A 25685-nucleotide genomic window follows, 5' to 3' on the forward strand; every position below is an offset into this window, starting at 1 on the left:
TATGGGGTCAAGTCCTTGACATTGAAGGTGTCGCTTACATTGTACTTGTCGTGTGGGATGTTGATCTTGTAGGTGTTGTCGTTGTATCGTGCTAGCACCTTGAAGGGTCCATCGGCTCGTGGTAGTATCTTGGACTTTTGCTCGTTGGGGAAGCGGTCCTTGCGGAGATGTAGCCATACTAGATCGCCTGGTTTGAACACCATTGGGGTCTTGTTGATGTTGAGCTTGGTGGCGAGGCATTGTACTTGACGCTCGATCATGGCCCTTGTGTATTCATGTACCTTCTTGAGATAACTTGCTCTTGCACTTGCATCCATGTTTACACATTCTTGGAGTGGAAGAGGGAGGATGTCCAAGGGTGACAAGGGGTTGAAGCCATAGACGACCTCGAAGGCGGACTTGCCGGTAGTAGAGTGTCTTGCGCGTTTGTAGGCATACTCAGCGATGGGTAAGAACTCCTCCCACTCCTTGATGTTCTTCTTTATGAACACGCGTAGGAGAGTATATAGCGTGCAGTTGCTAACTTCCATTTGGCCATCGATTTGGGGATGGTAGGCCGTCGAGAATAGTAGCCTGATGCCGAGCTTGGCGCATAATGTCTTCCAAAAGTAACTTAGGAACTTGACATCTCGGTCCGACACAATTGTCCTTGGCACTCCATGTAACCTTAGGATTTATCTACAAAAAGGATTTGCAACTTGTGAAGCATCGTCTATCTTATTGCATGGGATGAAATGTGCCATTTAAATAATTGTTCGATAGCAACCAATACAATATCCTTGCCATTTTGAGTCCTAGGTAATCCAAGCACAAAATCCATGCTAATATCTTCCCATGGTTGATATGGAATAGGAAGTGGCATATGTAAACCATGAGATTGATCTTGTGACCTACCTTTGCGGGATGTAGAGCATTGGTTGGTGAAGCGTGCAATGGCGCAAAACATCTTGGGCCAAAAGTACCTTAAGGAGAGTGTGGCAAAGGTCTTGTCGTGCCCGAAATGTCCCATAAGTCCTCCACCGTGAGCCTCTTACAAAAGTAACAAATGATGAGACGACTCGGGTATGCAAAGTTTGTTAGTGCGCATAAGATAGCCATTCTTGAGGTAATAGTTCTCCCAATAAGTATTAGCAAGACATTTGGCATAAGGAATCACAAACGAAGGATCATGTGCATTTAGATCTTTAACATGCTCAAAGTCAATGACATTCACTTCAAGTTGAGTAACTAACATGCACTTGCGGGAAAGAGCATCCACCGCAACATTCTCTTTACCGTTAATGTACTTGATCACATAAGGAAAAGATTCAATAAATTCACTCCTTAGCATGCCATTTGTTCAACTTGGTTTGACCTTTAAGGTATTTAAGTGTCTCATGATCGGTATGTATGATAATGCTCCCAAACATGCAATACTCGCACTGAAGCATACAATTCTTTGTCGTAGATGGGATAGTTAAGTTGACCTCCGGAAAGTTTTTCACTAAAATATGCAATGGGTCGTTTCCCTTGCATCAAAACTCCACCAATACCATTACCACCAGCATCACAATGGACCTCAAAAGTTTTGTTGAAATTAGGCAATGAAAGAATCAGAGCATGTGTAGGCAAAGATTTGAGCTCATCAAATGCAGTAGATTGCAAGGGTCCCCAAACAAAGGGTGCACTCTTCTTACTCAAGGCATGCAACGTTGAGACAATAATGCTAAAGTCTTTCACAAAGCGACGATAAAAACCCGCTAGAGCAAGGAAACTACGTTGCACATTAGTGGGTTGTGGCCACGTTTTAATTGCTTCAATTTTGGGCTCATCAACATGAACACCCTTTGAAGACGCAACAAAGCCCAAGAAAACAATCTTGTCAACACCAAAAGTGTATTTTTTCCATATTGGCATAAAGTCTCTCTTTTCTAAGAGTTTGCAAAACGGCCCTAAGATGAGTCAGAGGATCTTGGACGGATTTGCTAAACACAAGTATATCATCAAAGTAGACCACAACAAACACACCAGTGTATGGGTGAAGCACATAATGCATACGTGCATGAAAGTACCAGGTGCTTCGGATAAACCCATAGGCATAACTAACCACTCATACAAGACAAATTTAGTTTTAAAATCAGTTTTCCACTCATCACCTTCTTTAATGTGTATTTGGTAATAGCCACTTTTAAGATCAATTTTTGAGAAAACGATGGTGCCGCTAAGCTCATCTAACATATCATCAAGGCATGGAATGGGATGCCTATAGAAAATGGTGATAGCATTTATGGGTCTACAATCGGAACACATGTGAAAACTACCATCTCTCTTTGGCACAAGAATGATCGGAATGGCACAAGGACTCAAACTTCCACATACATGCCCATGGTCAATGAGATGTTTGGACTTTCCTTTGTATTTATTTTCTTTCTTCGAGGTTGACGTGGTATGGAGCCTTGTTCAGAAGAGGTGCGCCGGGGATGAGGTCGATGCGGTGTTTGATGCCATGTTGAGTAGGAAGACTGGGAGGTAGCTCATCGGGGAAGACATCCGTGAATTCCTGCAACAAAATGATACCACATTAAAGGTAGATTGTGAGAGTTGTTAGTCATTGTCGCTTCACCCTTGCACAAGAGGACATAGTGCATAACACTAGGTGGGTTCTCACACACTTCTCTCATCTCTCTTTTGGTGGCGAATATCACTAAGTTTTTCTTGTTACTCATTATGGAGGCACGCAATTTTTACTTGTGGCACTCACTCTCTTTTTGGCGGCTCACTCTCTCACTATTCTCTCCATGGTGGGTGGATGCTTGCTTGTCGGCGATCACTTTACTTGGCAACATGGGTCGTAGCACATATTCCCTCCCCTTCATTTTGAAGCTATAGTGGTTTGTTCTCCCGTTGTGGATGATGCCGCAGTTGAATTGCCAAGTCCTTCCCAAGAGAAGATGGCACACGGACATGGTAACCACATCACACTCTAAGGTATCCTCGTAGGCACCAATCTTGAAGGAAACTTGCACGGTGTGCTCCACTTGAATGATGCCGGAGTCGCTAAGCCATTGGACCTCGTAGGGGCGAGGATGCTTCTTCTTGACCAATTGTAGCTTGTAACATAGCTCTTCACTTACCAAGTTGTGAAAACTTCCTCCGTCAATGATGACCTTTACGGAATGACCATTGATGTCGGCCTTGGTGTGGAAGCTATGGCAACGTTGGTCTTCGTCTTGTTGGTGTTGTAGCGTCAAGACCTTGGAGACCATGAGAGTGGGACTTGAATCATTGTCACAAAAGACTTGAGGATCTTCTTCTTCATTCACTTGATGGTGCATGGCGACGTGCCCGAGGGCTTCCATCTCGTCTTTGCTCATGGAGTCATATGTGCCATCATCATTGACAATCATGGTTCACCGATTGATGCATTGGAAACTTGTGTCCACGGCCACCACACGTGAAGCACTTGAGAGAACTCATCTTGACGGGGTCATCTGGTGGCGCTGATGATGAGGGAGTTTCGGATTTGTAGTTGTTGGCTGGAGGATGAGTCAAGGAAGGCGTAACTTGCTTGGAACTTGACTTGTCTCCGATACTTGGTGATGCTCTAGTCGAGGTAGGAGGTGCCGAAGTCGTGGGAGCTTGAGTGTATGAGCCGTAGGTCTTGGACGAGTACTTGGCGTATTTGAAATCATCTTGCACTTGTCACTCGGCCTTGGTCGCTTGATGAACTAGCTCGAGAAGGTTGGAGTATGGTTGGAAGTCGACAATTTTCTTTATTGGGTGATTGAGGCCGCTCAAGAAGCGTGCCATTGTTTTCTCATCATCTTTCTTGACATTGGCTCGTATCATGGCAATCTCTATCTCTTGATAGTATTCTTCCACCGTCTTCATGCCTTGCTTTAGGAGTTGCAACTTCTTGAAGACATCACGGGTATAGTGTGTAGTCACGAAGCGGGCTCTCATGACATCCTTCATTTGTGTCCAAGTCGTGATGGGTGGTTCGCATCTCTCTTGGCATTGCTCGATGACTTTCTCCCACCAAATGAGGGCATAGTCTTGAAACTCAAGGGAGGCCATGGCGATCTTCTTTTCCTTGTCGTAGTTATGAAGACGGAATATCTTGTCGACTTTCAATGCTTATGAGAGATATTCATAGGGATCATTGCTTCTGGAGAACTTGTGCATGGTCAACTTGAGCTTGCCGTAGTGGAGTTCTTCATCATAGTGGCGGTTTTGATGTCGCTCTTGGCATGGGGGAGGGTCTTCAAGCACTCGTTTCGCTTAATTTCACTCTTGGCGTGGAGGAGGACAAGGCATATCTGCTTGGTTTCGTGTTTCTTGTTGCTCTTCACGCCGGGCGGCTTCTTCATGTCGTGCTTGGCAAAGTTCTTCCTCTTGCCCACGTATGAGCCGGCTGCGTGCGGCAACGGCTCTAGTGGACTCACAGAGTGCTTGTTGAGCTGCTTGAGCTTGTTCTTCATGACTTTGTTGCTCTTATTGGAGTGTGTCACCGTCTTGAGATGCTTGACATGGACGATGTGGGGGTTGCTCTTGATCCATGTCTTCTTGTTCTTGGTGTCACGCCCTTTCACGTGCTCGAACTCGATCTTGTAAGCCATTTCCATGGAAAGGATTTTATTGAGCTTGGCTATCTTGAGTGTCGTCACAGCGAGGAGAACGAGCTCGAGGAGGACTCGCATCGGAAGAAGAGTATGACGACAAGTGGCAACTTGAGTGGCACCATCTTGGTGAAGAGGTTGAGGAAGACGCATGGCTCACGATCATATTGCAGAATTCTTCCATTTGTTTGGAGAGCTTGGCGTCTAGGTAGTCATGGTTCATTGCTTCCAATTGATGAAGGTCGGCGGCGAGTTGCTCAATGCGATCACCCAAAGCTTCACTTTCTTGATGGAGGGCTTGTTGAGCGATGAAGAAGTGTTTTTTGGTGACGTAGTCACATTTATCATCTTGACCCTCGAAGAGTGGTTTCGTCGAAGAAGTTGGCCTATCCATCATAACCAAGTGGAGGTGAGTAGGAAAATGAGAGAACAATACCAAAGTTACCTTTTCCGAAGATTGTGGATGTATCGAGTATCGCTGAATGTAATGCTACAATAGTAGAAGTGGTACCGGGTTTGTTTCTCACACCTACACAACTAAAGCTTATGGAGGATCTTGGTTAGGAAGTTGCACAAATAATTCAAGCAAATGTTAGTCAAGGCGTAAAAAAGTTGAAAAGATGCACAAATCGCAAGTAAGACAAATAGATCAAACCCAAGGATATCACTAGGAACACACACACACACACGGAAGATAGATGGGATCCACACAACCAAGGAATGGGCACAAGATGTGTTACCATGCATAAAGCTCTTGTTGCACGGATACTAGAGAGACAATAGCTTGATTGCTCTAATGGGCTAGATACGCTTGTGCACCAACCTAAGAGAGTAACGTGTCGTCTACAATCCCAAGTATCCAAGTATGTAGTGACCAAGCTGATGTAACTATGCTAATGGCACAATGCTATTGCTTACAAGCTCTTTGTTTCTTCTCTTTTGCTTAAATTCTTTCTCTCTTTTTTTGACTATACCACGATGCTTAATTTGCGAGCCAAATTATGAGACAATTATGAAAGATATGCATGGGGGAGACTTATGGCACAATGATGATAGCAAGATGATTGCACAGTTAATGTAGCTATGCGGAGTAGGCGTATCACTAAGGTGCACAATATAGCATGGCTCGGCAATTCTCAACACGCTAGTCTCGATAGGTAAGTGACTGTAACATCCCAAATTTTCAATTTGGAATGTTATACCTTAGATCATCATTGCATATCATAATTTATTTGCTGTTGGTTTTGATCCTAGAAATTCTACGCAACTCAAGGACCCACGGAGAGAGTTGGGGATTTCGTTATTTTCATATTTGAGTTTTCTCAAATTTTGAGAATAGGATCATTTGATTTTAATTATTTTATCATCAGTTATTTCTATTACAAAAATATGAGAGAGAGAATAAAATGACTTTCCCAAAATAAAGAAATATTGAGGATTTAATAATAAAATCAAATAAGATTTTATTTTGGAGTTTTTCGATATTTTATTTGAATTTAGGAAAAATGTGTGTTTTTCAAAATTGCATTTAGGCCCCAAATAATGTTCACCTTGTGCGGCTTGATTTTAGAAGCCGGGGAAAACTTATTTCGGGATTTTTGGAGTCCGTTTAGTATTTCTTTTATTTGTTTTTCTGAGCGGAATAATTTAAAAAAAAAACGCAACCGACCTACGGGCCGTGTCTGACCCGGACACTAGGCCCGTCCAGGCTTTATAAGCCGGGGAGCCCAGCCCGGGAACTCCCAAACCCTAGAGCGCCGCCCCACCGCCCTAGCGCCGCCGCCGCCGGAGCCTCACCAGAGTTGCCGGGTAGTTTTTTTTAGACGCCGGTTTTTCCCGAAAAACCATTCGGTTTTTTCGACGGTTTTGTCCGGTTTTTTAGTTTCGGTTTTTTTAAATAGATCGGTTTTTTCAATTTATTTAAATAGCGAGCGTTCGTTCGTTTGTTTGTTCTAGCGAACGTTCGTCGTTTTTCTTTTCTCGGATTAAATCCGCGATTTTTCTGATCGCGATTCCTGATCCGATTTTTGTTTTAGTATAACTTTTCGCTCGTTTATCGGAATCAGGCGATTCAAGCGCCTGGAGTTTCGTCTCGAAACCCTCTATACGTTTAACCAACTTAAACAAGTTTTTGCCACTATAAAAATTGCTCTAGATCCAGAATAGTAAACGAAGTTTGTTTCTTTTGATTTGATTTGATTCATTTTGCCAACCGGAGTTCTTAAGTTGAACTTTCTGGTTAGATCTCTTATTTGAGTTTTACCTGTGCATTAGACTAATACTTATTGTATGCTTGTTTGTTTGTCTGCGATAGAATATCCGGAGTGCGCCGCCTGTTACTTCGAATCTCTAGGTTTCGCGGATCATCAGCATGGCAAGTAACACTTTGATCATACCTCCACTACCCACATTAGATCAATCCTCAAACATTGCATGATTAGGATCTAATTAAATTGTGGGATGGGAAGTAGTTGAGGTAGTACCTATTACCTGTTGTATTATCAAACCTTTGGGAGTTACTTCTACGTTTGCCTACTATGCCATGCTATGCTAGTAGACGTGGATTGGGTGAGTGATATCCATGACAGATGTGAGTTTGTTAATTAATGGTTTATCTAAGGTAGCAACTTAAATACACATCTGGGTGGATTGAGGTACCTGGGTATTCCAGGATTGCCTGTTTTTCTTGATGGACCACCACCCAGGCCCAAAGGGATTGTGAGATTTTTCATACTAGAAACTTACGTGTGTAGCCACAAGCTATTATGGGCCCTAGCATAGTTGATTAAGTCGTGCGAACTCTTACAGGGTAGACTAGCAGATGTAGGGGAAAGTAGGTGCAACGGTCTATCCATCGTAAGGTGCTAGCGCTTCTGAAAGACTATGTCTCGGTCATCCGTTTCTCAAACACCGTGTAGTGCGAGAAACCAAACGGAGGCGATCGAGTCTTGTGGGGAAAAGTGCGCAAACCTCTGCAGAGTGTATAAACTAATCATGGTTAGCCATGTCCCCGATTATGGACATCTTGAGTATCTAGTACTTGGATTATCATGTGAATCTCAACATGTTACTCTAAAATTTAATTTTGATGGGTTTTGTTTAATGATGATGCTTAATTGGGATTGAGAATGCTGTCAACCATTCTCAATGTTTAACAACTACCATGATAGTTAAATAAAATTTATTCCTTTGCAGTAGGGAAAAATTAGCTTTACGCAAAACTGTAACCATAGAGCTTTCCACCAGCCAAATATGCATATAGTATAGCTGTTTCATTCCATTACTCTCTATGTGTTACTTTGCCAGCATATTCCATGTGCTGACCCGTTTCGGGCTGCAACGTAAATGTTTTAGACTTTTCAGACGACGATTAAGGAGTTTTAGGTCATGGTTCTATACTCAGTGATGCCGTTGGAGTTGATGGACTCACTTATCTTCCAAGCCTTCCGCTGTTATCGTTATTAGATGGCCTTAAGCCATATTTATTGTAATAAGTTCTCTATTGAGACACTCGATGTAATAAGTGTGTGATTGCTACTCTGTTATAAATCCTTCAAGTACTGTGTGGTGTCAGCATTACTGATCCAAGGATGACACCTGAGCACAGAGATCAGACTGTTTGAGGTCTGGTCGCTACAAAGATGGTATCAGAGCACACGCTGACTATAGGACACGAGCACTAAGCTAAAGACCTAGATCACTATTCACTCTCTTCTCTTCTGACCTCTCATCTTATCTACTCTTTAGGATGGCGGATGCAAGGAACAAGTTCACGCAACCAGATGAAGATACCCCCTTTGGACGTCACCTGAAGGAAGTCACTAGATACCTGAACATAGGAGTACCAAGCTTCACCGGAACCTACAACGCCACCTTACCTAAAGAAGAGTGCTGGATGATTCAAGTTCAAGTTCCAGGAAGGACGTTCATGCCAGTCACTGAGCCCATAGATTTCTCTTTTGATGCACCAACTTGGAGTCTAGGAAAGAGCATGGCAGCTCACATCGCCATGGGACGCATTGGAGAAGTCTACCGCAATGATCTCAAGGATACTATCTACCAGATTTGTGGGCGCCGAGATGAGCACTGGGAGATGATCAGCACCAGAAAGGATAGATCAATTGCAGCTTTTATCCAGGAATTAAACCAGCACATTCGACGTCAGGAGAACCAGATGTGCACCGACATGATAGACCTGAAGAAGGCAAGGACAAGAATCAAGGAACTGGAGGAAGAACTCAAGGCTACACGTGAAGATTATGAAGAAGAAATTGAAGTATTAGTGGATAAGAATGCCGACCTAACAATGAAGATCGGAATATTTATGGGAGGCCCTACACCAGTAGATGAAGACGAAGAACCCAAGGAGATTCGCCCGGAAGACTACATCATCATCGACGACACCGACTCGGACCCAGATGATAGCGATGATGACTATGTTGATGAAGCCGGAGCAGATATCATGGAGTCTGCAACCGAAGAATATTTCTAGTAGACTACCTCATCAGTAGTAGCAGTCCACCATGTAAATACAGTAGTCCGAGCACTTTTGCGATAGTTAGATCGATTGTATGCCCTTGTTTGATTGAATGAAGTGAATTGTTTGCTTTTGCCTCATGTGCATATGGGTAGTGTTTTCTCTTTAGACCCCCTCTATTCTTAAATCTCATCTTTTCTAAACCCTCAGATGCCTCCGAGACGTGACCCCGGATTTACCTTCCCACCGGAGCTCACCCAGTTGATCCAGCAGCAGAACACATTGATGCAGTTGCTAGTCCAGAATCACAATCAGGGGAACAACAACAACAACCCACCACCACCACCTGTTGATCACTTAGCCCATTTTCTTAGGCTGAATCCGCCGGTGTTTTCCAGTAGCACCGAGCCGATAGTAGCAGATGATTGGCTCCGCAAGATAGCTAGAGAGTTGACCACAGCAGGATGCACATATGCGGAGAAGGTGAAGTTTGCCGCACATCAGCTTGAAGGACCCGCAGCATCATGGTGGGAGAATTTCACAGCCACTTTCCCTGTCGACACTGTCACATGGGACCAGTTTCAGCAAGCTTTTCGAACTGCCCATGTTTCAGCAGGAGATATGGCCTTGAAGAAGCGAGAGTTTCGCAACTTGCGCCAAGGAGGACGGACAGTTGGCCAGTATGTGGAGGGCTTTAGTAAATTAGCATGTTATGCCCCAGATGACGTTGCTACGGATGCAGCTAAGCAGGAGAAGTTTCTGGAAGGACTGAATGATGAGTTGAGAATGCAGTTGATGGTAGCAATCTTCAACAACTACCAGGAGTTGGTAGATCGTGCTCTTATGATTGAAGGGAAGCAGCAGCAAATTGAAAATCGCAAGAGGAAGTATGCACAAGGAAAGTACAATTCAGGAGCTCAGCAGAAGCCAAGATTTACCCCTAGATCGGGAGGACATTTTCAGCATACCCATCGAGGATGTAGCTCGCACAATCACAACGGCACCAAGAATGGTAATGGTAATAGAGGAAGCAACAGCCAGAACTGTACCAACCCATCAACCCCAGCCAAGAAAGACCTGAGCCAAGTCACTTGCTTTAAGTGTCAAAAGATCAGACATTATGCCAATGAATGTCCTGAAGGCCAGAATGGCAATGGAAGCTCTGGGAAGAAGCTGAACCCTTTCAACAGGGGACAGGTGAACCACATTAATGTGGAGGAGGTTGAAGAGCAGCCGGATGCAGTAATCGGTAAGTTTTTGGTTAAGTCATTTACTGCACTCATTCTTTTTGATATTGGTGCATCGCATTCATACATATCAAGGGGATTTGTGGATAAGTATAACCTGCCCACTAAGGTTCTTAGAACACCTATGCTAGTAAGCTCACTAGGAGCAGAGTATATGGCCAGTCAAGGATGTTTCCAAGTGCCATTAAGTATAGGAAGGCATATTTTCCCAATGGATTTAATTATTCTGGAATCCCAAGGTTTGGATGTAATCCTTGGTATGGATTGGCTGTCGATGTATGGGGGAAACATCGATTGCGCCAGTAAGACAATTTTGCTTACGACGCCAGAAGGAAGAAGGATCAGGTATGTATCCCGGCATGCACCAAATAGGACACAAGTAAATTTCTTATCAGGAGTTGTGTAGGAGGAAGTACCAGTGGTAAGGGATTTCCCTGACGTATTTCCCGAAGAGCTGCCAGGCATGCCACCGGATAGAGATATTGAGTTCTTAATTGAGCTATTGCCAGGCACAGGGCCAATATCAAAGAGACCATATAGGATGCCTGCAAAGGATTTGGTGGAGATTAAGAAGCAGATTAAGGAGTTACTAGATAAAGGTTACATTCACCCAAGTTCGTCGCCTTGGGGATCGCCAGTACTTCTAGTGGAGAAAAAGGATGGATCGTTAAGGATGGTTGTTGATTATAGTGGGTTGAATTAAGTAACGATCAAGAACAAGTACCCACTACCAATGATCAATGATCTGTTTGATCGATTGCAAGGAGCTAAAGTGTTTTCCAAGTTCGATTTACGATCAGGGTACCATCAATTGAAGATTCGGGAGCAGGATATACCTAAGACAGCTTTTACCACCAGGTATGGGCTGTACGAGTATACCGTTATGTCATTTGGTCTGACTAAAGCACCTGCTTATTTTATGAACATGATGAACAAAGTGTTTATGGAGTTCTTGGATAAGTTCGTCGTGGTGTTCATTGATGATATTCTGGTTTACTCGAAGAATGAAGATGAGCATAAGGAACATTTGCGTTTGGTTCTTGGAAAGCTCGGGGAACATCAACTATATGCCAAGTTTAGCAAATGTGAGTTTTGGTTGAAGGAAGTAGGATTCCTCGAACACGTTATATCCGGAGAAGGAATAGCAGTTGATCCCACTAAAGTTGATACCGTGACCAAGTGGGAGGCACCAACAACAGTTGGAGAGATCCGGAGTTTCCTTGGACTCGCAGGATATTACCGGAGATTTATTGAGAATTTCTCCAAAATTGCAAAACCTATGACGGAGTTGTTAAAGAAGGATACCAAGTTCATATGGACTGATGAGTGTGAGGCTAGTTTCCAGGAGTTGAAGAAACTCTTGGTTACTTCACCAGTATTGATTTTGCCAGACCAGACCAAGGATTATGAGGTGTATTGCAACGCTTCACGACGAGGACTTGGAGCAGTGCTTATGCAGGAAGGGAGAGTTGTTTCATATGCCTCACGACAACTGAAACCCCACGAATTGAATTATGCCCCGCGCCGCCGCCGACCACCGCCGCCGCCGCCGGAGCCTCGCCGGAGTTGTCATGTAGTTTTTTTTAGACGCCGGTTTTTCCCGAAAAACCGTTCGGTTTTTCCGACGGTTTTGTCCATTTTTCTAGTTTCGGTTTTTTTAATAGATCGGTTTTCCGATTTATTAAAATAGCGAGCATTCGTTCGCTCGTTCATTCTAGCGAACGTTCGTCGTTTTTCTTTTCTCGGATTAAATCAACGATTTTTCTGATCGTGATTCCTGATCCGATTTTCGTTTTAGTATAACTTTTCGCTCGTTTATCAAAATCAGGCGATTCAAGCGCCTGGAGTTTTGTCTCGAAACCCTCTATCCGTTTAAACAACTTAAACAAGTTTTTGCCATTGTAAAAATTGTTCTAGATCCAGAATAGTAAACGAAGTCTGTTTCTTTTGCCGTTTGACTTTCATTACTTTGTTTGATTTGATTCCTTTTGCCAACCGGAGTTCTTAAGTTGAACTTTCTGGTTAGATCTCTTATTTGAGTTTTACCTGTGCATTAGATGAATACTTATTGTATGCTTGTTTGTTTGTCTGTGATAGAATATCCGGAGTGCGCCGCCTGTTACTTCGAATCTCTAGGTTTCGCGGATCATCAGCAAGGCAAGTAACACTTTGATCATACCTCCTACTACCCAGTTTTATTGCATTAGATCAATCCTCAAACATTGCATGATTAGGATCTAATTAAATTGTGGGATGGGAAGTAGTTGAGGTAGTACCTATTACCTGTTGTATTATCAAACCTTTGGGAGTTACTTCTACGTTTGCCTACTATGCCATGCCATGCTAGTAGACGTGGATTGGGTGAGTGATATCCATGACAAATGTGAGTTTGTTAGTTAATGGTTTATCTAAGGTGGCAACTTAAATACACATCTGGGTGGATTGAGGTACCTGGGTATTCCAGGATTGCCTGTTTTTCTTGATGGACTGCCACCCAGGCCCAAAGGGATCATGAGATTTTTCATACTAGAAACTTCCGTGTGCAGCCACAAGCTATTATGGGCTCTAGCATAGTTGATTAAGTCGTGCAAACTCTTATAGGGTAGACTAGCAGATGTAGGGGAAAGTAGGTGTAACGGTCTATCCATCGTAAGGTGCTAGCGCTTCTGAAAGACTATGTCTCGGTCATCCGTTTCTCAAACACCGTGTAGTGCGAGAAACCAAACGGAGGCGATCGAGTCTTGTGGGGAAAAGTGCGCAAACCTCTATAGAGTGTATAAACTAATCATGGTTAGTCGTGTCCCCGGTTATGGACATCTTGAGTATCTAGTACTTGGATTATCATGTGAATCTCAACATGTTACTCTAAAATTTAATTTTGATGGGTTTTGTTTAATGATGATGCTTAATTAGGATTGAGAATGCTGTCAACCATTCTCAATGTTTAACAACTACCATGATAGTTAAATAAAATTTATTCCTTTGCAGTAGGGAAAAATCAGCTTTACGCAAAACTGTAACCATAGAGCTTTCCACCAGCCAAATATGCATATAGTATAGCTGTTTCATTCCATTACTCTCTATGTGTTACTTTGCCAGCATATTCCATGTGCTGACCCGTTTCGGGCTGCAACGTAAATGTTGTAGACTTTTCAGACGACAATTAAGGAGTTTTAGGTCGTGGTTCTATACTCAGTGATGCCGTTGGAGTTGATGGACTCACTTATCTTCCAAGCCTTCCGTTGTTATCGTTATTAGATGGCCTTAAGCCATATTTATTGTAATAAGTTCTCTATTGAGACACTCGATGTAATAAGTGTGTGATTGCTACTCTGTTATAAATCCTTCAAGTACTGTGTGGTGTCAGCATTACTGATCCAGGGATGACACCTGAGCACAGAGATCAGACTGTTTGAGGTCTGGTCGCTACAGTGACGCAAAATGGCTCAGGTTATCAAAGCAATGGCAAGGAAAAGTACTAGGTGTTGTCGAGGTTACTGTCCTTTCTTATGGTTGGTATGAGGATGAAGTGCTTATTGTCGATGTTGAGTCCGAGGCGATGATGAATAATGGTGTTGTCGATGTCAAACCTTCCTAAGTAGTGAAACACCTTTGGAAACAGAAACCGCAACTCAAAATCGGCCAAATGCGAAAGGTAGGTGTTTTTATTGTGAAAATTTTGATGGAATAAAATGGTGGTGGTAATGATCTGAGAGGATGGGGGTGTCAATAGCTACAAAACAAGCTAAAACACAAAAAACGGACTTCGGGTGTGGAAGTTATGATGAAAACAAAAAAATTGGCTAAAGCTGATTTTGAACTAGCGGACAGTCTGGTCCTCGGTAGCGGACAGTCCGGTCTTCATCCAAAAACCTTCTAATTCGAGCGGACTGTCCGGTATTGGGGAGAGGACAGTCCGGTCCCAGAGTGATTTTGGTCCTGATGCGAGCGGACAGTCCGCTACGAGGGTGCGGACAGTCCGGTGCGGGCTACGAAAGTACGAACTTGAAACTTTAGGCAGAAATGGATGATTTGAAGCTCAAAATTGGTGGGTTAAACAGAAAAATTGGGTGGATTTCGTGGTGGGGTGATGTGGGGGTTGGGGAAATGGTAGATCCACTTGCCAAACAAGAAATTCGTGGACCAAATCAACAAAATCTCACAAGATCCAACAAAGTGCAAGAAAAAATTTGGAGCTATATTTTGTGGGGATTTTTGAATTGGGACAAAAAGCAACAAAATTAGGCTAGAATATGGAGGGTAGGGACTCCAAGATGTGAATCAACCATGGATCATGATAGCAAGATGTTTTAGGGTGGAACCCTGAGAGAGATCTTATCACACTTGGAGGGGGGAAAGGGATGAACTCACAAGAAAACAAGGGGGAAATCACTCAAACAAAACAAATTACACATCCACTAGAGTAGCACACATGAGATCCACACTAAAACAAGAACAATTCAAGGAAAATAGCACTAGGGTAAAGTTCATCCCACTCCCAAGGAGGTGAGGTCTTGATGATAGTCTTCTCCAAGAGGAGACCTTGAAATCCACAAGGGGGTCTACTCCTTGGAGGTCTTGATCTCAAAGAGGACGGGAAAGATGAGCAAAGCTCTCTCAATGTCTATCCAATACTTTGCTAACCCTAAAAATTAAGAGGAGCACGAAATATATAGTCTAGGGGCGAAAAGGTATGGGCCTCGGTGGTTACATAGGCTTTTTAGCCTAATTCATAGCGAAACTGGGCGGACCAGACAGTCCGGTGGTAAGGACCAAACAGTCCAGTGAGTCCAAATGCATTTTTGGGTGCCACCGGGCTGCCCGCTGTGGGGATAGTACTGTCCGGTAGTGCAATTTCTGTGTGACCGGACTATCCGCTGTGGGGACCGGACTGTCCAGTAGTGCAATTTATGCACGCTTCCTTTTCTTCATCTTGTCACTTCCGATCAACTCTTGGATCTTGGGGTCCTTCTCTTAGGCCTTTGTCACAGCCCTAGCTTAGTCCTCGCATTTCTTGCATTAGCATCCATGCATCATGTTTAGTCCAAAGGAAAATTGAATTGGGGATTGATAAAGCCCAGCACCAAATGAAATGCAACTAGGATCAAAATAAAAATATTTTCAATGAACCCAAAATGCCCTTCAAAAAAGTTCATGATTTTTGAAATGGGTGAAAACCCCTGCCAAAAATGGTCCACATTTTTCTAGGTCATTATGGATTTTGGAATTAAATTATATTGTATTTGAGTTGGAGGAAATAAACCCTATAAATACTTTTATTGCTCCAACAATTCTGAAATTAAATGAGGGTTACTGGAATATTTCAGAGAGTGCCCACAATAATTTTCAGATTTTACAAAAGTTGTTTAGTTTGAAAACTAAATCAAAACAGAGGAATAAAATAGAAAACAACAAATAAAAGAAAAAGGTTTTACCTAGGCCACTTACCTGGTGGCATAGCCCACCCTGCAGCGCCAGTCGTCCCCAACCTCCTGCCAGGAGGACTGGGGCGCCCGCTAGCCGCCCGCTGGCCACGCGCTCAGCCACCTCCTGCCTGCCAGTTGCTTCCCGACTCCCTAGACATTGCCATGCAATCCCCCTCAACATCTCACTCTCCCCCTTGTCCATCCCCTCCTCTATCCCACTCTACCGCGCTCCACCGAGCGAGCTCGTCGTCGCCGTTTGTCGCAGTCGCAACCACAGCCACCCTTGCGCCTCCACGTCATGGCCAAAAGCTCTGTTGTACTGCCCTACGCCTCCTCATCGAGAAAAGGAGACTTCGGGCGCCCTGCAACGATGCCATCATCATCGTCTTCCACCTCGGGAGCTCACCACCGCCATCGTCGATCCGCCGGCTACAGGACCTCCCCGAGCAAACCGAGCCCCTCTTTATGATAACTATGAGCTCCGCCACCATTTCCCCTTAACCATGTATCCTAGTGCTCGCTGTAGCCACCGTTCCCATGACGCCCAAAGCCCGCCGCCGCACGAGCTCGTCGTCGACGAGGCTCCAATGAACAAATGGTCCCGTCCATATGTCTGTTGGCTTTGTGAGAGCATGCAGAACCCGTAGGTGGTACGCGTTGATCCTCCCGTGCTTGGTGTCGTTATTTTCATCAGCGCCCGAACTCCGGCCATCGCCGTGAGCTCGTCCCCGGCGAGTATAGAGCACCACAGCCGCCGCTGCCTACTCCGTTGGATGCGGACGAGCCTGGGCTACCTTCTGACGGTCCCAGAGCATCTGACCGCAGCCCCTAGCGCCACCAAGTTCCGCCTCCACCACGTTTTTGGTCACCGCCGGCCGAACTCCAGTGGCAACCGACGTGGCCCCATCATTAGCGTTAATCCCTACCAGCTAGACACCCCCCAGACACAGGCAGTGGCCCCATGTTAAGTCAGAACTGGGTCAACGCAGGATTAGCAGGGACCAACCACTGTGCCGCCGACCAGTGGGTCCCACTGGTCAGGTTTGACTTGACTAGCCTTTGTTGACTTGCTGACATCATGCTGATGTAGTGCTGATGTCATAAAACGTTTTTGGGTTTAAAATAAGTCTAAATATTTATTTATTTCCAAAAATTTGCTAAAACTTCTAAAAATCATAGAAAATCAACTGTAGCTTAGAATGAAATAATTAATATATGAAAAAATATTAGAAAAATATGAGGAATCTGTTTATGGCATTTTCATGCATGTTTGATGAACCTAAAGTTGCTGTATATGACAATTTGAATAAATGGCATTTGAAATGCCTTACATGGAGTTTGAATTTGAATCTTGGGTTTAAACCAAATTCATTAAAATTGTTGCTAGTACATTAGCTTAAACCACATCATGTTACCATGACATGATCATGCATCATATTGTTGCATTGCATTGATTGTGTTCCCTCTTGTTTGCCAGTGTTTGTTCCCTCTCGGTGGACGTAGTTCCGATCATGACTTTGATGACACCGATGAAGAGTTTTGCTATCTTCAGAAGTGCCAGGCAAGCAAACCAACTTTGAGCATTCCGATACAATCCCACTCTCTCGCGCCTGCTCTCTATTACTGCATTAGGACAACAACGTTTCAACTGTTACATGTTGCGGTAGTTGAACCCATTCCTCTGCATGACCTGTCTTTGCCATAGTAAATAGATGAAACCCACTAGCATGAGTAGGAATTGCTTGAGCCATGTTGTGCCTACTCATTCATGCTTGCTTGTTATGCCTGATATGCTTAGAGTTGTGTTGGGTGTGATTCATCTGGGATGGATTTGAATGGTGGTGAACATGTCCTGCTGTTGAGAGCTAAGTGTGTGAACACAATTTGGTAAAGGTAGCAATGAGAGGCCATGTAGGAGTACATGGTGGGTTGTCTCATTGAAACTGTCCTCGGGAACTGAGTTCTATGTTTGTGATCCAAGACAGTTACTACCACACATTGGGCTCCGGGCACTCCAAGCTCTCTCGACTTATTAATCGCCTTGATCTCTGTCCAAGAGTTGCAACTAGTTTCTGGTGTTTGTAGGTTGTGTTAGTAGTCTACCAAGTGGCACCCGGTACAGGTGGGCTTGGGACAGACTAGGCACAATGGCACGGTGTACCAAGTGGCACCCAGATGGTGGGCTTCGGAACCCTTCTCAAATCGTTTGGGGCCGTGATGGAAACTTCGGACGGACTTCCTTTGCGGGTTCAGCCTCGAATAGGTGATAAACCTGGACTAGAGTCTTGCGTGGTTAGTCAGGTCATGACTGACACCCACGCCAGGCTTCCGCTTGAATGTTGTTGAGATACATGATGTGTACATGGTGGTAAGTGACGAGAGCGTGTGTGAAGAAGTACACCCCTGCAGGGTAATATGATCTATTGGAATAGCCGTGTCCGCGAATATGGACTACTTGGAATGCTTACATTGTTCATAGACAAGTTAAATGGATACTCTAAAATGCACAAGATAAGCGTGAGTGCTATGGATGCCCTTCTCGTAGGGAGACGGGAGCGGGTCCATAGTGGTGTATTGATTTGGTGAATGTGGACTCATGTGCGCCACCTCAAAGAAAGTACTCGTAGTTCAGAATAGCCACTGAGTCAAAGTTGGCTTGTTGCAGTTAAACTCCACCACCCCCTTTGTTGATACTAATGCATAAGTAGATAGTTCCGGAGTAAGTATTGCTGAGTACATTTGTACTCACGTTTGATTAATTTATGTTTTGTAGAGGAGACTTCTGTCTTGTTAGTAGTTTAGCTTGGACTTCGATGAGTAGCTTGTTACCTCAGCTACGATCTTGTACCCTTGGGAGGGTCTTGTAGATAGTCAGGTTTCTTAGCTCTTTTCATTTGTAGTTTTCTTTACTCACACATGTTATGCTTCCATTGCTTGTATGCTCTGTATGTTGGGTCATGAGACCCGCTGCTTGTAATGAATGTTATGATGGCTCTTCTAGGCCTTTATCTAAATGAGTTGTTGAGTTATGTTGTGATGCCATGTTGTATCTGCACATATCGTGCATGTTATGCGTACGTGTAACGTGTATTGCTATGTGTGGGGTCTGACGCCTAGTTGTTTATTCTTGGTAGCCTCCCTTATGGGGAAATATCTCCTAGTGCTTCCACTAAGCCATGGTAGTTCGCTACTGCTGCGGAACACTTTGGTTGGCCGGCATGTATCCTTCTTAGTTCATGTATCTGTCCCTTCGGGGAAATGTCACACATTGTTCCTTTAAGTCCTTGTAGCTTGCTACGACTTGGGTTCATACGTTGATGACCGACATGTTCATTGTTGGGTTACGTATGCATGTCCCTGTAAGTTTGTGCCAACTTGGGTTTACGACTAGTCATGTCGGCTCGGGTTATCTATCATATGGATTCTAGCGACACAATCATATACATGAGCCAAAAGGCACAAATGGTCCCGACCAATGTAAGGTTGCAGCCGTGGGAATACCGTGCGTGAGGCCGCAAAGTGGTATGATGTGTTACATGCTAGATCGGTGTGACTTAGGATCGGGGTCCTGACAGCTTTGGTATTAGAGCCTGACTGCCTATAGGATTACCAAGCCAAATTGGTCAAAGTTAAGTCTAGAAATGCTTTAGTTATATAAGGGAATTGATTGTGGAAGGGAACGTAAGGCTCTTTTTACTCCATTACCTTATGTTCTTCTGATCTGAGTCACCTTCTTCTTTCCTAAGGGGATTAAGAACTAGGCTTCTCATCTTTCTATCAGGATCACGTGTTACTAATCCGTAGACTTATAGGATTGATGGATTCAAGTCTCAGTTCAGTTTCTAGTACTTCCATGTGTTAACAGTTGGTCTCGGAACCTTGATATTGTGATGTTGACTGGTTGTACCACCATTTTGCACAATGTCTCAAAATCTTTTTGAGCATATAAAGTGTTATGCTGTCCAAGTTGTCCTAGGTTTCTAAACAATCTGATGCATTTGCAAATCTTTCCTCCTTGTTCCAAATGTCCTTTTAGGCTAGATTAACCACACTAATCATTGAGTTGAGGTACTCCGTTGCCTCGACATAATTGCTGAAGTTATTAGGAAACTAGGATATCATAGATAACTACCCAGTAATCTAGCCATGTTTTGTGTTCCTAGTGTGATCATTCTGGTCACCATTCTCGAGAGCATCTTGTGATGTTATTTAGTATGTAGGTATTCTATTTCTGGGTCCTTGAACGCATGATTCACCCAACTTACCTCGTGTTGATAGTGTTTGCTTTTTCCTTCAGGATATTAGTAACCTTGTGATAGCCCTTGAGGTTCCTGGTATATCATTCTTCCTAATACCATGAACCATCCTTGACGGAAGTTCTCTTAAACCAAAAGATCACAATAAGAGTGCTCTTGATGAGTTCTCGATTCTGTATTATGAATCTACCAGTCCTTCCTCTTCTGCATGGTTTGTCCGGAAGAAATATGTGGAACTTGTTCGATATACTAATCTATGCATCCACAACTCAGAAAATCATATGACAGTCCAAACTGCGTTGCATTCACATGCTCCATTCTGCTTCTCTAATTACTTACTCCTGCATCTGCATGCTACTTGAATGCGGAGGCATCATTGACCGTTCAACGTTTCGGGAACCGCTACCCTCTGCGTCGTTGGCATTCAAGTCGTATCAACATAAATGCATGTCAGGAGACGTTCCCGTCGACGACGAGGTGCCTATGGTGACTTCATATATTTCAAGATGATATGTCGGCTCAGTCTTAAGCTGCTCATAGGGGTAGGGTGTGCGTGTGTGCATTCATAGGGGTGAGTGTATGCACGTGTATATGAGCGCTGGCGTCTGTACTGTGTTAGAAAAACATAAATGCTTGTCAAAAAGAGACTAGTCAGTACTAGTATACTCAATATTGTGCACCGCGACCAAGGCGGAGAGGAAAATGAGAGAACTACGTATTTATTTACGGTGTAGATTCACTCATTTTGGTCCATATGTACTCATTTAGGGTGTAGTCTAGTCACTTGTTGAAATCTCTAGAAAGGCAAATATTGTACTCCTTTCCAATTTATAGGGCTATACTAGAAAGTACTACAATAGTGGGCTCACATAGCTATTTTATCTCATGCAAGAGCATGGCTATATGCGTGCTCCAAGGCTCCACACCACACCCCACCCCTACACAAAGACTGCCACGCGAGCGTTCGCAACTGCCACGTTTGGGTTGCGCTTGGCTCTTCTCGTCTTCGAGAAGACAAACAATGATGTTACTACTACTTCTAGAGTATCAAATCCACTGTTGCATGTCCGTCCACCACGTGTGGGAGGGATAGCTTGTTGTGGTAGTATAAGCAAAAGCATGTCCTCGTCTGCGAGCCACCGCGCGCATGGGCGAGGGAGAAGGCGTGTAGTAGTAAAATCAAGCTTCTCCTCGTTGTACGAGTTGACGCGACACATCATAGCATTGGCCCCACATGCTTGCCTCTAAACTTGGCTAAAAGACCCGCTGTGTATAATATATTTGCTGCAACCTCTAACATTTACCCCACCACAAATTAAAATATATATTCCTGTCTTGACCAGATGAGTGTGCAAACTACAGTCACCAGGATGACAGGTAGGGCCAGAAGATTATTTTAATCAAAAAATGCTTTGAGACGGCCTCATAGCATGGAACCGACCCTAATGATTTTAAGCTTAGAGGCATGGTACATGTTATCCTAGACTACTCTACCCATGAAACTGCCACACGAGCGTCCAGGCTGCGCTTGGCTCTTCGCCTCTTCGGGATGTCGAACAATGATGGAGCACTACTGCAGTGGAGTACTACAGTATGCTTCTGGCCATCTGACACCGAATGAATTACTGCATGTCCACCGCGTGCGGGAGGGAGAGCGTGTAGCGAAAGCTTCTCCTAGTCATGCCAGCCACCACGCTCATGGGCAAGGGAGGGATGCAGCTTCATTGACCTACTGCTCCTGCCTTTGCGTGTATGACAGGTAGGCCCAACAGGTGGGCGTCCCATCTGTCATACAGCCAAAGGCAGGTGCAATTAAGGCACTGGAGGTCAGTCTGCGAGGGAGAGGGCATTGTAATCAAACTTCTGGTTGTTGTACGAGTTGACGCGACACATCAAAGCACTGCACTCGATATATTTCAATAATTTGCGTTTACCGATGCATTAATTGCAACGCATGCATGCATGACGTGACTTTCCTTTTGATACTTGCATGTGTTGATTTAATGCACCTTGAAGTAGTATGAATATTTGATGGTAAAGCTTTGTAATGCCCCAGCCCTAAAGCGAGATGGTTGTGCACGAGGAGGGCGAGATCATGCCGACGGAACAGGACCCGACGATGGAGCTCTCTATGGTCTCGATGGACCTCACCTTGCTCCACTGCCCCTTGTGCCTCCGCCCCTTGAAGCCTGCAGTGTATGAGGTTTGAATACACCTCATCCGTTCGGCTGATCGAGCAAGGTGTAGGTTTCTTGATTGATGTGTTGTTCGATTGATTTTTGCAGTGCAAGGGAGGGCACCTAGCCTGCGTGGGCTGCCGCGTCGAGCGCCCCGGGAACCAGTGGCAGTGCCAGAAGTGCGAGCGTGGCGGTGGCTTCGACATGCTGAACACAGTGGTGGAAGCCGTCCTCTCCTCGGTGAGGGTGGAGTGCCCGCATGAAGGTTGTGGGTTCTACGTCACTTACCACAAGCACACCGATCACCAGAGCGTGTGTCCGCTCGCGCCTCGCAAATGCCTCGTGCCCGTCTGCGGCTATGAAGGCCCGCTGCCGGCACTCTCCCACCACATTAGCACCGTGCATCCCATGCCCGTGCACAGGATCCAGTACGGCAAGGTGCACCAGCTGCAACTGCCATTGTCGGAGCCACGACTCTTGCTATTCATGGAGGAGGACGGTTGCACGTTTTTCTTGGTCGGTGGCGTGCTGGACATCGGCGTGCTAGACATCGGCGTGCCTATCACCGTGTCGGTCGTCTGCATCAGAGCAGGGGCGTCCCCACTTCCGCACTACGTGGCCAAGCTGTGGGCGAATGGCCCACCGGGGGAGCCCAAAGGCAAGACCGACGCCGTCAAGGTGGAAATGGAGGTGACGAGCAGCAAGGATCCCGGTGACGTCGCCATGCAGGAGCTGACCTTCTTCACAGTTCCGCCCAAGCTGTTGGTCGGGGCTGGGTAGTCGAGGATGGTGTCCCTCCACATTCAGATTGACAAGCTCACCTCCTGAATGATTCTACAGTGCCTTCAGTTTATCATAGTAATATGCTAATATAGGGGTTAGTTCGGTCTACTTTAGCTTAAAGCTTAAGAGATGGTGGGTTTTGGTGGCGATACAGCAATTACTTCGACATCAGATCAGCAGTTAAAGTAATTTCCAAGAGTCGAATGGATATTTTGTGTCTGTTGGATATAAAGATCCTTTGGGTAAGAAGTATAACAGCTTATATGCTTGTTTGTTCAGGAAGTGTTGCATACTTGTGCGTTGACACGACACATCAAAGTAGTAGTACTACTGGTAGTACTCCCTCCGATCCTAATTTCTCTGCGCATAAGTTGAGGCGCGGATACCAAGGACGGCATGGTTGTGTCTATACTTGGACAACTCATCCGACTGCGCACTAGGCAGATGAAGCTCATGTCGTGTTGGTGTCGTGTGCGGCCCGCACATTAACCAAAACCTCGTGCCTCTAGCTTAGCCTTCGCGTTTTAAACTTCTCAATCTCAAGGCCAAGGAGCAACATGAAACCTATGATAGAGCCAATCAGATGGTTGAGAACACTACAATTCGTAGCTACAGATGCGTGTGTGAGAGAGGACAAGTGCATGCGTGCACCTCTTCTCTTCCTGTATAACGTATTAAACTCAGAGTACAAGTGTATTTGGGTGGCATCGACCTAGGGAGCTAGAGATTGTTCATGCGAGAAGTCCTGAGATATAGGTGTAATGCGTCTGAAAAAAGACTAGTCTATAGCTCACCACAAGGCTATTCCTATCGAACGCCCCAATAATCGTAAGATATGTATCCGACGGTGCCAGTTATTGCACGTACACAACAGTAGAAAAAGAAGTACCATGGCATATGCTACACCACGGCCAAGAACACGAGCCCACGTTACGCCATTCGGGAATAGTGCCGCACTTCGAATCTAGAACCTTCAATAAATTTTGAGCTTGCGTCTCGTCATATTCCAAATTACTACTACCAGGCAATATTAAATTGCAAACCTGTTCACACCGATCACAACCTAAACGGTTTCCCACTTAGGAGTGTACTAGTACTCGGTTATAAATACTACTATGCCAAGATGACTGCACATTCCTCCCCAACTCCTCATCCACACAAACAAACAAGTCATTCAGCATCCTTCCCTTGCGTCTGCCATGGCCTGCGTGAGTTCTCGGTCGAGAGATTACCACTAAGGAGAGGCGGGCATGGAAGCGGAAGCACGAGATATGTCCCACATCGCCGCGAAAGTAGCCGACATGTCCCGCCACGCGGAAGTAGCAGCAGAGAGGTCCCGCCGCGCCACCGAAGCAGAACGGAGGTCCCACCGTGCTGTCGATGCAGCAGACTGGTCCGGCCGTGCCGCGGAAGCAACAGAGATGTCCCATCGTGCCGTGAATGCAGCAGAGATGTCTTGCCGCGCCACGGCGGCCTGGGAAAATGTCTCGCGGGCAGGCGACGACTCTTACAGGTGCATGCATGTGATCGTCCATAGCTAGATGGATCAGATCTCCGGCTGGGCGAGGTTGCAGGACGACATGAAAGACTCATTTTAACAGGCTACCGGCGACATCCGGCAACTAAGGGAGGGCAATGAGAGGCTCCGGGCCGACCGTGACCTGCTGAGGGCGAAGATTGTCCGAAGTGCAGAGCAACAGGAGGAGACCGGTGCCTTGTTGAAGAGGACCGACGTCATCGTCAAGAAACTTATGGACGAGAATGGCATGCTCCACATCAAGCGCCAAAGGCTGGTGGAGGAATCCATGGATGCTCTCAAGCAGGGTCCTGAGGACACGACAGAGCTCATCGCCGCTGGCCGCGGAGACTACTTCCCGTGGCCTGCAGCAACGCATCAAGAAAGTAGAGATCAGCGAGCCAGATCATTGTCTTCCTTCTTTTGCCCTTGTGTATTTCGGGCGTAGCCGCATGTGGCTTTTTTAATTATCTTCCTAATTACGTCAGACAATTATTATCCACTGTCGTCGTCCTTATATATTCATCAGTCTTGCGATAAGTCGCAGCATATGCTATATAGGTCCGTTGGATCTTACATCAAGATCCATGCAAACATTTCTTTTCAGATTTTCTTTTTTCTCTCTTAAATCTCAGTCGAGTGAGACATAGCCACGCCATTAAACAGAGGCTCGGGCGCCATTAATGGAGACCTTGGGAGAGAGGTGGGTGGCAGATCGAGGTCAAAGGGCTCTCCTCCCGATAAGCACACGCAGGGGTCTGATCGCACGCCTCCCATACTCAAATAGCTACCCTGCATGGTGCCTACTAGCTAATAAAAAAAGGGATGTGTGGCGGCACATAAATGGTAAGTAGAACACCCACGGTTTCAATAATACTTGTGTTTCCGATTGTAACGTGACAACACTTGTTCCAAAATGACTTTGTTGATTGTTAATGTGTGCGCCTACGCAAATCGGACAGCAAAATTACCACAACATGTTGGTGCCATGTCATGACACCAAGCCAAGTTTCATGTTTTTCATGCGTGTTTTGGATTTACAGGAACTAAAAACCAAGTTTCTCAATGTTTCTGGCCGAGCCACGACGCCCAGATGTTCGAATTTCATTCCCATTTATTGCATGGGACCTAGAAATTTACCCGAGGACACACATGTGATTTTTCAACCAACTTTGGTGCACTGGAGCATGTGCTTGTATTTCAAA

At 45.1% G+C, this 25685-nt stretch overlaps 1 pseudogene; it reads left to right on the plus strand.

Annotated features, from left to right (window-relative positions):
- The first annotated feature begins 21374 nt into the window (after positions 1-21374).
- Positions 21375-23009, plus strand: LOC125532812 (annotated as a pseudogene).
- Positions 23010-25685: the final 2676 nt, after the last annotated feature.

This window comes from Triticum urartu, chromosome 1 (assembly GCF_003073215.2).
Source record: "Triticum urartu cultivar G1812 chromosome 1, Tu2.1, whole genome shotgun sequence".
Classification (NCBI taxonomy): Eukaryota; Viridiplantae; Streptophyta; class Magnoliopsida; order Poales; family Poaceae; genus Triticum; species Triticum urartu.